The following is an 11,796-nucleotide window of genomic DNA, read 5'->3' on the forward strand; positions in this document are numbered from 1 at the left end:
TTGTAATCTTGCTCTATATTAAAAAAATTGAAGAAAAAGTGCAGTTGGCATCTTGTAGGTCTGATCCTGTGAGCCATCAGGCCCCTTGGGTTTCTATTTCAGCAATTGGAGTTATTGGATACCTGGAGAAATCCGTTGAAAATCTTCAGGTGAGCTACTGCATGGAATATCCTCCGTTTTAGAACACCACAAAATACTACAAGTGAAACCCTGTTCTCTCCAGCTTAGGGTTAACTCATTTAAATGCACCAGATGCTAATAATTTGTCGATTCCAGCAGACAATATCATCGGAATAAAGAGGCCAGATTACTTTTCATCTTCATAGAATTAGGAGATAGGCTTTTCCAAAAATATCCAAAACGCCACATTTATTTAACGTTTCTTCCATATTCCCCATGTTTTGGCAAGTGATCCCCCAGCTGATTTCTGCTGAAAGAAATCTGGGTGTGTCACAAGAAGCCTGCTGCACTGGTTTTCAGGCTGACTTGTTAAATAAACAATGAAATTCTCAAAATGTAAAACACCACACACATTTTCAACATGTGCCAAGTCCTTTCCACAAATCAGTGTTCGTACTTTTTACAAAATTCAAGTCTACCCAAAATTTGACAACTGCTTCCATATCTTTTGGGGGTGGGGGGGGGGTGCATTTTTGATACTAATAACCCCACCCTCATACTTGTACCCCCACACTTAAACTTATACCAACACCCTCAAACCCCCCCATACCATCAAACTTATACCCCCACCCTCAAACCCCTCTCACTCAACCCCCTCACCCACCCTCAAACTTATACCTCTCTCAAACGCACCTCCACCCTCAAACCCACCCTCAAACCTTCATCCTCAAACTTATACTCCCACCCTCATCCTCAAACTCACCCCCACCCTAAAACCTCACCCACCCTCAAAGTGCCCCACATCTACCCACGCCCTAAAAGCCCCATCCCACATCCACCCATACCCTTACCTTTCAAACCCCTACAATCAACCAAAACCTCACCACCATCATGCAATAAAAAGCTGGAATGTCACTTAAGAAGCATTCACTTTCATGCCACTATCCACCTCCCACAATTGTATTTGTCTTGATTTTACTGATTTACTCTCATTATTGCCCTCTGTTGTGCTATATTCAATTCCTGCATTCTCAACCTCCACCTGTAAATTATTCTATTCCAAAATCTCAAAATTGCAACTATTTATCTCCAACAAACCTTCAGACATTGGTTCCACAAGTTTGACATATAACTCATCCTTGCTTTTCTTTTATGGTATTCTGCACTTACAACCTTGACCCTTCAGACTGACTTAAAATAAGATGCAGGCACACACAATGTGTTCAAAAGCTTCAAAACAAGTCAAACTCAGAAAATGGTGGTAAATGGCATTTGCTTTAGACAAGTATAATCATTAACATGTAGAGCACAGAATGCATATCAATATTCAATGAATCATATGTTAAACCATAGATTTGTTTAAAAAAGGTCTTTAGCGTCTTCAAATTATTGAACAGCTTGAAGTTAACTAAGCCACCATTTCCTTTTCGAATTTACCCAAAATAGCCCAGATTTTGCTCTCAAAGTAATGTTATGGCTAAGGGCGTCACTGAAAGTTGAATGGTACAGTAAGTTCAGGACGGGGCAGACATGCAGAAATCCAAACGTTGGTTTCTGAGCTGCACAGTTCCACTGTTAAGCTTCACGAAAACAGCATCTCCCTGTCAGACGGCCATGGAGATACACTGACTGGTGTGAGGTTACTGCATTTGTGCGATAGATATGTATTAAACTTGCCACAGAAAGTTAAATCTTGTAATTTCAGTCCAAGTATCCTTTTAACAATGCGATAAGTGTTAATTATTGCCAATAAACATCTCTGGCCCTGTAAATGAACTATTACAAGTGAGGAGTCTAAATCCCTCAGGTTTTAATTGTTAGAGATTTTTATAAAAGTCAAATTAGAGTCAAAGTCAAAGCAAGGAGGTTACATTGAACTTGTATAAGACACTAGTTCGGCTTCAGTTCAAGTACTGCGCCCAGTTCTGGGTACTGCATTGCAGGAAGGATATGAAGACATTGGACAGAATGCAGAAAACATTCACGAGAATGGTTCCAGGAATGAAGAACTTAAGTTATAAGATAGATTGGAGAAGTTATCATCAAGAGAAAAGATGGTTCAGAGATTTGATAGAGGTATTCAAAATCATGAGAAGTCTGGACAGAGTAGATAGGGAGAAGCTGTTCCCATTGGTGGAAGGATGGAGAATGAGGGGGCACAGATTTAAAGTAATTGGTAAAAGAAGCAAAAGTGATATGAGAAAAAACATTTTCATGCAGTCAGTGGTTAAGGTTTGGAATGCACTGCCTGAGAGTGTGGTGAAGACAGGTTCAATTGTGGCATTCAAAAAGGGGATTAGACTGTTATCTGAAAAGGAAGAATGTGCAGGGTTACGGGGAGAAGAGAGGGAAATGGAACTGGGTGAATTGCACATTCGGAGAGACAGTGCGGGCATGATGGGCCGAATGGCTTCCTTCTGCGCAGTAACAATTCTGTGATTAACTTTTCATTTTTACTTTGGCTTTTCCTTTCTTTCCCTCAACCCAATCTTTAATTCCCTCTTGTTACTGGTCTTTCTGTACTTTATTTGACATTGAATTTACTCATTCTAATTTACACTTCCTTCACAGCCTGTGTGTTGTTGATTTCACTGTCCTTCAGTTTGATTGGTTAAAGAAATACACAGTTACCTGGCCTGTCCACTCCGATCTCTGGTGCCCTGTTTCTCCCGCTATGACATTATCAACTCTCACTCAACAACTTGCCACGCAAAATATTTAAAATCCTAAATGTGGAAGAGCAAGTCTAAATAACGGCAGACACTTTTAGAGTCACTCACTCGTACAGCAGAATCTGGCCCAGTTGTGCTATGCGCGTACATTGTGTGTACCTGTATTGTGTAATGATTGTATGAACTGAAACAATAATACATGAAAGGATGTTTAAAATAGCACAAGATAAACATGGAAACTATAGTCTGGACTTTATCCAGGGCTGTTTAATCACAGCATTCCTAATCCAAGCCTGCAGAACTGATCCTCTGTCTTTGTTACAGGGGTTGCAACAAACAAGTATATTCTTCAAGTTTGGAATGTCCTGAGAATGTAAAAGACCCAAAGTAAATGCAAGTTTATTTGTTCTTTAATAATTAAGAGCACCAATACAGCCGTGTGCCAGATACATCATCCACCAGTGGATACTTGTTCAATGCTCTAACGTATGCACACAGCCAAGCTTGTCTCGCACACCCCCATCAATGCTGACAGTTGCTACACTGTCTCACACAAAAAGTGTTTTGGCAAGGTAACAAAGCAACACTCAGCAAATCCAACTCCAACAAATTCAACAACCTTCAGGAAAAATGGGAATAAGGGAGGAAAAATAATCACAATAAATCAAACTCCTTCACACTCCTGAAAAGTGTGATATGCTGGGATTGTTTCATTTGACGTCAGTCATTCTTCATTTAGGAGCTAGAGTTGAGATCAACAACAGGGGTCACCTTTAGCCATTTGAAAGGTCAGACTGACTTTTTCACTCCCTGACAGACTTGTGTTCTCCCATTCCTACCCTCACAGGAGCAACAGTATTAGCTGAGTTTTTGTCAATCATTCCCACAAGGTGGATTTCCAGTGAGAAATTGCATCTGCAATCTAAACACCATTAATTTAATCTAAGTGGGCAATCATAGGTTGGTTATAGTACAGAAGGTCATCATTTGGAGGAAAACGACTTGATTTATCCATCTAAGCAAAGCTAGGCCCAGATTGAGTACTGTCAATTCAGTATCTCAAACTCAATGTATGAATCAAACTGGCACCAACTCACAATAAATACACAAAAAACCATATTCAAGAAAATCAATTACCAAAGGCTTGGAACTATAAACTGCACTTAGTTCCTTTAAATTCAAAACTCATCGCCTGGTATTTCAGACAAAATGGATGATGGGACGAACAAGGAGATGTCAGGGAGGATGGTCAAACTTGGTTAAAGAGGTAGATCTTCAAGGAGGAAAGGGAGGAGAGGTGGAGGAGTTTAGGAAGGGAATTCCAGAACATGGGGCTGATGGCCTGGTTATCATCAGTGGGGCAAAGGAAGTACATATTACAAGAGGCTACAGTTGGACCATAAGCAACAATAGAAATCTAGACGACATGAGACATTTTGTTATTCATTCATTGAGAATTGGGAATCGCCAGTGAGACCCAAAAAGCCTGTAGTTGAGGAAAAAACCAATCAAGGCTGGCATTCCTACTGCAGTAGGTGTTGTCTTTTGGTTCCGATGTTAAAGCAAGACTCTGTCTGTCCTCTCAGACACCCTCTCAAGATTCCATGACCACTATTTCCAAGAGGAACAGGGGAATTAAACCCGGTGTTCTGGCCAATATTTATCCCCCAATCGACATCATTAAGATAGATGATCTGATCATTATCATTGTTGTTTGTGGGATCTTGCTGTGTTGAAATTGGCTGCCACATTTCCTACATTATACCAGTGATCAGACTTCACAAGGTACTTAATTGACTATATTTGGGACATCCTGAGGTTGGGGAAGTCATGATATATATCCAAATCTTTCTTTCACACTTTCTGAAACACTGCAATATTCTTTGCAGCAATTTTATTCAACTGAGTGCTTATCAGGCTAGTTAAGAGTTGGTATGGTACTGGAGTCATATAAAGGCAGGACCAGATGAAGACATTAATGAAGCAGTTAGGTGTTTATGTCAATCCAACAGCTCCGTGGTCACTTTTACTGGTACCAGCTTTTTATTTCCAGATCTTTTACCAAACTGAGTTCAAAACTGCCCTAGTGGGATTTGAGCTTGCAACCAGGCCTCTGGATTACTGGCCCTGTAACGCAAGAAGAGCACAACCATACCCATACTCTACTGTCCTCTGGTCCATTTGTTTCAGTCTGGGGATCAAACTCGGAACATGTTTTTAAAAATACTCATGTTGACAGCAGCTTCATGTCACCACTGCACTTGTTTTTGGTACTCTAAATCGGCACTAATCCTAGAGTCAAACAAGCTCACCTGCAATTTTAAAAGAACTGTAGCCTGACAATATATTTTCCAGCATCAGACTGCAGATACGTCCTGGAATAAGGAACAAAGCTCTCTCCACTGAGCAGACTAAAGTTCTAGTGAGGCATTCAACACAAGGAGCAACACAAATGCAAATGATTAGATGGACTCTGTAAATAGTAATGATTTTGTCAAGTTAACAACCATCTTATTATCTAAAGCAACAGTCAGACAATTCTCACTACAATTCTCAACTTGGGAGCAAAGCTTATTGCAACAATGTATGTATTACAATAGAGATTGCGGATTACAACTTGAGGCTTCGTTTGATAGTTTCCATTGTGCTCACTACAAAGGTTAGCATCCACATGCTGGTACACCCCTGATAACACTTAAAACTTCATCTAGTATGCATGTATCAAGAAGGGGCTCCAGCAGTGAGTTAACCATCTTACCATTGAGGTTTTCACTGGGAGCAATGCAAAAAACACACACACCCCAACAGTACAGGGCACTGATACACACACCCCAACAGTACAGGGCACTGACACACACACACCCCAACAGTACAGGGCACTGACACACACACACCCCAACAGTACAGGGCACTGACACACACACACCCCAACAGTACAGGGCACTGACACACACACACCCCAACAGTACAGGGCACTGACACACACACACACCCCAACAGTACAGGGCACTGACACACACACACACCCCAACAGTACAGGGCACTGACACACACACACACCCCAACAGTACAGGGCACTGACACACACACCCCAACAGTACAGGGCACTGACACACACACACACACACCCCAACAGTACAGAGCACTGACACACACCCCAAATGTACAAGGCACTGACACACACACACACACCCCAAGAGTACAGGGCACTGACACACACACACCCCAACAGTACAGGGCACTGACACACACACACACCCCAAAAGTACAGGGCACTGACACACACACACACACACACACACACACACACACACACACACACACACACACACACACACACACACACACACACACACACACACACACACACACACACACACACACACACACACACACACACACACACACACACACACACACACACACACACACACACACACACACACACACACACACACACACCCCCAAACAGTACAGGGCACTGACACACACACACACACCCAAACAGTACAGGGCACTGACACACATACACCCCCAAACAGTACAGGGCACTGACACACACATTCACCTGAACAGCACAAGATGCTGACACACACACACATCCAACAGTACAGAACACTGAGACACGCTCCAACAGTACAGAACACTGAGACACGCTCCAACAGTACAGAACACTGAGACACACACACAGTACAGAACACTGAGACACACACACAGTACAGAACACTGAGACACACACACAGTACAGAACACTGAGACATACACACACACATCCCCACACACCCGAACAGTACAGGGCACTGACACACACACTCACCTGAACAGTACAAGGCGCTGACACACACACATCCAACAGTACAGAACACTGACACAAGCTCCAACAGTACAGAACACTGAGACACACACACACATCCCCACATATCCCAACAGGTCAGAGCACTGACACACACACCTCCCCAACAGGTCAGAGCACTGACACACACGCACACCAACAGTACAGAACACTGATGCGCACCTTAACCTCTTTGGGTGATAATAAGCACATAGAATGACTGCTACCTCAGGATAAAACAATTATACTTTTAAAGGTTAAACAGAATCTGAAGCAAATTATTGTACTTGACTTCGCTCTGTGAAAATAAACAACAAAAGTTACAAAGTTCTCTCCTGTTCTCTCACATATATTACACAATTAACAGATAAGGGAGTCATCCTCCCCACCTAAAAAACAGGAAAAACAAAAAACATTAGGCGGTGACTTGTCAGATTTAAATATGTTTATTTTCATGCAGGACAAGCAGCATCTAAAGTTTTTATAGTCTCTTTAAAATTGCTATTGTTTCATTTCACATTCTGGGAGTCTGGGATCTATTGGCCGACTGCAGACATCGCTACACCAAGCCCAGCTCCCTCACGTTATCCCACTGTTTTTGTGGCTGTGATTTTGCCACTGAAGTTAGGAAGCCAGAAATTAGCATTACCAGCATTGTGACCTGTCTGATTTCTTATACAGCCTCACATTCTCCTGGCTGTCTCAGCAACTCTGGCCTTTCCTTCATTCCGTTCTTCTTTTGTACAACCACTGCTGGCAAAGCCGTCTCGAGCTTTCTTCCTAAGCCTCACTGCCTCGGGACTCGGTGTCTGCTCCGTTACTCCTTTCATCTATCTTTCCCACTATATAAGCCAGCCTGGGCTGTTTACAGGTCAAAGGTTTTACAGAAGTGAAAGTCATTACACAGTTGTTCATGGACAGTGGGTGAATTAACAGGATATAAAGAGCATCAACATGCAGCAATCTGGAACCAAGGGTTACAGACCCTTCACTCCAAGTTGCAAATCTCAGCTCCTTTGTTACAGAGAAACATAAGTGGTTTCAGTTTCTTGACACCAGGGAAACTGATGTTGAATCCAATATCAGGATACATTGTGCATCTCCTAACAGTGCAGCCAATGTCCTGCCAATCGCTCAGCACATTGGCCCAACAAAACTTGGAAGAGGAGAATAAAATGTTTCTTGTACTTTCAAAGAAAGCCAAACATCTTGCACCAGATTACAAAATACTAATTTAATCAAGTGGCTAGAAAGACTTCTTAAACTAAATATGATGTTTTATAATCAAGAAGGGTCAAGATTACAGCTTTAAAATCAATGCTGGCTGCAGCTCATGTATTGGATACAGTATACAGTCTGGCTGAATAATGCTTTACTTTTCTTATTAATATCTGGTCGGCAGGTTAGCACAGTACAAGAGTTAAAAATAAATTGAAGAATATAGGGATTGAAGGTTTATGGCATTGCAAACTGGTACTCAGAGTAGCATGAAGAAATGTTCTCAGTCTTGCTTTACATATCATAGTGCCGTCAGTATGTCAAGCCAATAATGGTGGTGAGTGAAACTCACATCCAAGTTGCACAGTCAGAACCAGATTTCTGGTTATAATTTTGCCCAGTTTAAGTTTCCTGTTTGTAACCCTTGACTGGTGTTTTGCATTTATGTTTTATATTGTATACAGATTGAATGTCGAAACTGAGTACATGCACATTTTAAATACACCCCAATGAAATCAATTCAAACATACTAGAGCAAATGCAACAACAACTTTTATTTATATCACATCCCAAGGCACTTCACTGGAGCATTATAAATTAAAACATGACGCCAAGCCATGTAAAGCGACATTAGGTAAGATGACCAAAAGCGTGCTCAAAGATGTAGACAAGGAGTATCTTAAAGGAGGAAAGCGAGGTAGAGAGGCAGAGGTTTATGGAGGGAACTCCAGAGCTTCAGGCTCAGGCAGCTGAAGGCACGGCCACAAATGTTGGAGCGATTAAAATTGGGGATGTTCAAGAGGCCAGAATTAGAGGAGAATAGATATCTCTAGGATTGTGGGGCTGGAGGAAATTACAGAAATAGGGAAAGATGAGGCCATGGAGCAAATTGAAAACAAGGATGAGAATTTAAAAATTGACACATTGTTTAACCAGGCTCCAATGTAGAACAGTGAACACAGGGGTGATGGGCGAATGACATTCGATGTGAGTTTGGACATGGACAACAGTGTTTTGAATGGCCTGAGGTTTACAGAGGATAGAATGTGGAAGGCCAGCCAGGAATGTGTTGGAATCGTCAAGTCTAGATGTAATGGATGAGGGTTTCCACAGCAAAAAAGCTGAGGCAGGAGTGAAGATGGGTGATGCTGTGGAGGTTGAAATAGACAGTCTCAATGATTGTGTGGATAAATTATTCTCAATCATGACACCAAGTCTCTAAACAGGCTGGATCAGCTTCAAACAGGAAGAGGGACTGAAGTGGTGGTGGGGAGCAGAATTTGGCTCCAGTCTTCCCAATATTTCATTCTGGATGACAGATCAACAGTCTGACAATCTAGAGACAGCATTGTGCGCAGGGGGAGCATTAAGAGAGGTGGTAGTGAGGTAGAGCTGGGTGTTGCCAGTGTACGTGTGAAAACTGACACTGTTTTCAGATGATGTCACCAAGGAGCAGCATGTAGATGAGAAATAGAGCGGGGGTGGGGGGGGAAGAGAGAGAGAGAAAGAGAGAGAGGGCAAGTGTAGATCCTTGGGAAGAGGATACCAGAAGCTACACGCTACACTGCAGGAGTGGGAAGATAGGCCACTGATGGTGATTCTCTGGATGCGACTCTATGATGATTCGACAGACAAGAATGGTATAAGTGAGTCAATGCATCCTTGCACAACAGGAGGATTCCATTTCAGATCTTTGAGCTAGCAAGTAAAGCAGTTATCTAAAAAAGGAACTTAGCAAAAATATAACTCCCTGTTATTGAAGCCATTTCCTTAAAACCAGGATCCATAGTGGACACTAATGAAACCACTAGGTCTGATTTCAGTAACAACTAATTACCCCAAGCAGGACTTCAAAACCTCACACCTGATCAGTGAAAACTCCAGGTACACGAAGCAGTGCTTCACACAATCCCAGGTGATAGATCAATTACTATTACTATTAGCATAATTAATAGGATTTACAGCCTCACACAACAGCCCCAGGACAATCTGACATGTATCCATGTTTCTGACCATAGCATGATTTTCCTAAAAATAAGAATAGATGTTTTTCTCAACTTTGGTTGATTGCAAAGAGCTATGCGGGACATACTGCTTGTGAAAACCTCTCAGCAACATGGATATAATTCTGTCTGCAGTGTCTGCAACACATTTTCATTTTAAACTATATTGTGATAACCCCGAAACCCGTAAAAAAAATTTTTTAAATCATTAGTTTGGTAGTCAGTAAAATTTTGACTAGGGGAGACAGTTTATTTGGAACAAATGTACTACATGATAATTCTGGGCCATGTGAAGCTGTGGAATTTATTTATAATACATATCTTCAATTATTACAAATTAAAGGTTCACGACAATTAATCAAGAATGTAGGCTCATTTTAAATCCCATCATTTCACCATTCACTAGATGAAAATAAGCATTCTAAATCAGTATATAGTAGTCAGATAATGCTGAAAAAGCAACTAAATAGTATTACCAAATATTGTATTAAAATTATAACACATCACTCCTACAAATCCATTAACAATGGTGCTTTCTTCATTTGCAATTGAAAAGCTGCAATGCAAATTCTGTCTTCTCCAGAAGCACTTAGATGTCGGAATTTCCTTATTATTCTTACCCTAAAGCTCTCAGCGATCAGAATTAAACAGATATAAAACACAGAAACATCATAATCACTGTTCTTACACTACCTACTAATCCCAAGAACTAACCAATCACTAAGTAAACAATCCCGTTAGGACGCTGAACAAACTAGTTATTTGGGCAACATGTGCCTTTACATTAACCTTGAAGCTTATTTTTCTTCCATACAATTTTTAAATTTTTTCCTCAAAATGCAAACTCCCTCACAGCATACAAAGGCAATAGCTGGAAACTGCTGCATTGAAAGCAACTGGGAAATTCACAAATTCAAACTAGGATTGCCTGACACTATTTTCTCTTTCCCCATTCCTACCCCACAAACCTGGGCCAAATAAAACTTGGGGGAGGGGGGAAAATAAATCATTGGGGGCCCTTCGCCCATTTCTATTGCCCTAAGGGTTTGGCAGGATTCAGTTCGTCACCCTTCTGTCTTCTCATCATATTCAGATTATTGATCAGTGATATTCAGATTAATATTGATCAGTGATATTCAGATGAATATTGATCAGTGATATTCAGATTAACATTGATCAGTGATATTCAGATGAATATTGATCAGTGATATTCAGATTATTGATCAGTGATATTCAGATTATTGATCAGTGATAGTCAGATTAATATTGATCAATGATATTGCTCAAGTTATTAATATCTTTGATGAGTGGTGGTTGACAAATAATGATAAAGGTATTGTTATAAATATTCATATGATCAGCACTCTGACTAATTTTCTTATCGCGGCCGCTGTTTTCTCTTCGGCTCCGAGTTCCTTTTCACATAAACTGCCTTTTCCTCCCAATACCCGTGGGCCCGAGCGCCGGGAACCCGGGGGCCCGAGAACTGGGAACCCGAGGCTGGCCAGGGATCCCCAAGCAAAGGTTCCCCGCCGCAGCCTGTAATCCAACGGGAGTGTGGCCCGGCTCCTGGTTTGTTCGGGGACGGTTGGGTGGGGGGTTGGGGGTTAATGGTGATGAAGCCGCCTACCTGCCGCTTGACGCCGCATCCACTACCAGTCTGACCCCCTCGCACAATCGGACAGCAAAACCCAAAGCGAGACTGGAGAGGGCGGGGTCAGAGAGGGCGGGGTCTGAGAGGAACAGGGACTGAGATGGGCGGGGTCTGAGATAGGGGCGGGTTATGAAAGGGGGCGGGGTCTGAGAGAGGGCCGGGTTCGGAGAGGAGCAGGGAACGAGAGGGCGGAGTCTGAGATGGGCGGGGTCTGAGAGGGGGCGGGTCATGAGGGGGGCGAGGTCTGAGAGAGGGCCGGGTTCGGAGAGGAGCAGGGAACGAGAGGGCGGAGTCTGA

At 42.2% G+C, this 11,796-nt stretch overlaps 1 protein-coding gene across 2 annotated transcripts in view; it reads right to left on the reverse strand.

Annotated features, from left to right (window-relative positions):
* Positions 1-11,585, reverse strand: part of b3gnt2b (UDP-GlcNAc:betaGal beta-1,3-N-acetylglucosaminyltransferase 2b) — a 56,910-nt gene extending 45,325 nt beyond the window's left edge. The window contains exon 1 of one of the 2 annotated variants that reach the window (XM_078556551.1): positions 11,476-11,585. The gene's annotated coding sequence lies outside the window, so the exon portion shown is untranslated. The remainder of the gene's footprint in view (positions 1-11,475) is intronic. The other variant, XM_078556552.1, reaches the window with a different exon arrangement.
* Positions 11,586-11,796: the final 211 nt, after the last annotated feature.

Source organism: Cetorhinus maximus, chromosome 14 (assembly GCF_964194155.1).
Source record: "Cetorhinus maximus chromosome 14, sCetMax3.hap1.1, whole genome shotgun sequence".
In the NCBI taxonomy this organism is placed as follows: Eukaryota; Metazoa; Chordata; class Chondrichthyes; order Lamniformes; family Cetorhinidae; genus Cetorhinus; species Cetorhinus maximus.